We start from the raw sequence: 1,518 nt of genomic DNA, 5'->3' as shown, positions 1-1,518 counted from the left end.
GTGGAACGAAGAATTAATAAAATCATTGACCAACCTTATTTGTATGTACATACATTCATATTGTACTTCTTTGCTTTTCACGCAGGATCGATTTAAACAAGGCCGATACCCATTAGTCGCGTGCTTTCGTGTAATGAATGAATGCGTGAATGTAGGATTGGCATGAAATTCTTAAAGATAAACTAAAATGACCGAAAAATGGGCTGAAATGACTTAAATAAATAAAAAGTAAATGGATTAGAATGACTTCAATGAACTTAAGGAGGAATTGAATGACCTTAAGAATGACTTGAATGCTTAAAAAATAACTGGAACCCTTCAACTTGAATGATCTGGAGAATGACTTGAATGGCTTTGAGACTGACTGGTTGTAAAGTAGGTGATTATTTTGCATTAAATTAATACAGAACAGTGATCCCCCACTTTATATCACAAAGTTACAAACATAAGTACAGCATGTAGTAAGAACAGATACTACACTTTGATCTTGGCCAAAAGGCTAAGAAAATGGTATTTATTTGCTCCACCACTGAGCAAATCAGGCACAAGCCGATTTTTAATGTGAGGAGTAAAGGGGAAATGGGGAACAACTCCCCGGAGAGTAGGGGAGCTGGATAGTGACAATTGGTATGAAGGGTTGACCCTACATTGACCAAGGTCTTATATGTGGAGTCGCCCCCACATATGGTCTTTGCTTGCAGTATCTGCCGGAACACTTTGATCTCGGCCAAAACGTCAAGAAAAGCTGTATTTATTTGCTCCCCCACCGAGCAAATTAGGCACAAAGCCGATTTTAAATGTGAGGAGTGAAGGGGGAAATGGGGACCAGCTCCCCGGGAAGTAGGGAGCTGGATAGTGACGATTGGTATGAAGGGTAGCCATGCGAATAACAATAAAGTATGATGGTATTAGGACTTGCCAGCCATGCGAATAACGATAAAGCAGAGACAAGCTCGCAAAGTCTCTTCTGTGAGAAAGAGAAAAGTGCATCTCTCACTAGACTGCAAAGTCTATTTTGAACTCTGTCAAGACAGGATAAGCTCTTTCTGGCAGCTTCTGCCCAGATATGGTTCCCAAGGTCTTATATGTGAGGCTTTACTTGCAGTATCTGCCAGAAAGATACTACACTTTGATCTCGGCCAAAAGGCCAAGAAAAGCTGTATTTATTTGCTCCCCCACCGAGCAAATTAGGCACAAGACCGATTTTTAATGTGAGGAGTGAAGGGGGAAATGGGGGCCAACTCCCCGGGGAGTAGGGGAGCTGGATAGTGACAATTGGTATGAAGGGTTGCCCCTACATTGACCAAGGTCTTATATGTGGGGCTGCCCCCACATATGGTCTTTGCTTGCAGTATCTACCGGAACAGATAATACACTGTGATCTTGGCCAAAAGGCCAAGAAAAGCTTAAAAAGCTAAGAACAGCATGTATTAACAACAGACCTTTGATCTTAACCAAAAAGGTCAAGCACAAGTCTTACGGGCAGACCGACCGACGGAGTGACTTAAAATGATGGTC

At 42.0% G+C, this 1,518-nt stretch overlaps 1 pseudogene; it reads right to left on the bottom strand.

The window, feature by feature from the left end:
* Positions 1 to 374: 374 nt before the first annotated feature.
* LOC145284476 (U2 spliceosomal RNA) lies at positions 375 to 511 on the bottom strand (annotated as a pseudogene).
* Between the last annotated feature and the right edge of the window lie 1,007 nt (positions 512 to 1,518).

Source organism: Euprymna scolopes, chromosome 1 (genome assembly GCF_053919585.1).
Source record: "Euprymna scolopes isolate OS-2025 chromosome 1, ASM5391958v1, whole genome shotgun sequence".
NCBI lineage: Eukaryota > Metazoa > Mollusca > Cephalopoda > Sepiida > Sepiolidae > Euprymna > Euprymna scolopes.
The sequence above is the reverse complement of the archived record's forward strand: the minus strand, read 5'-3'. Positions and strand labels throughout refer to the sequence as shown.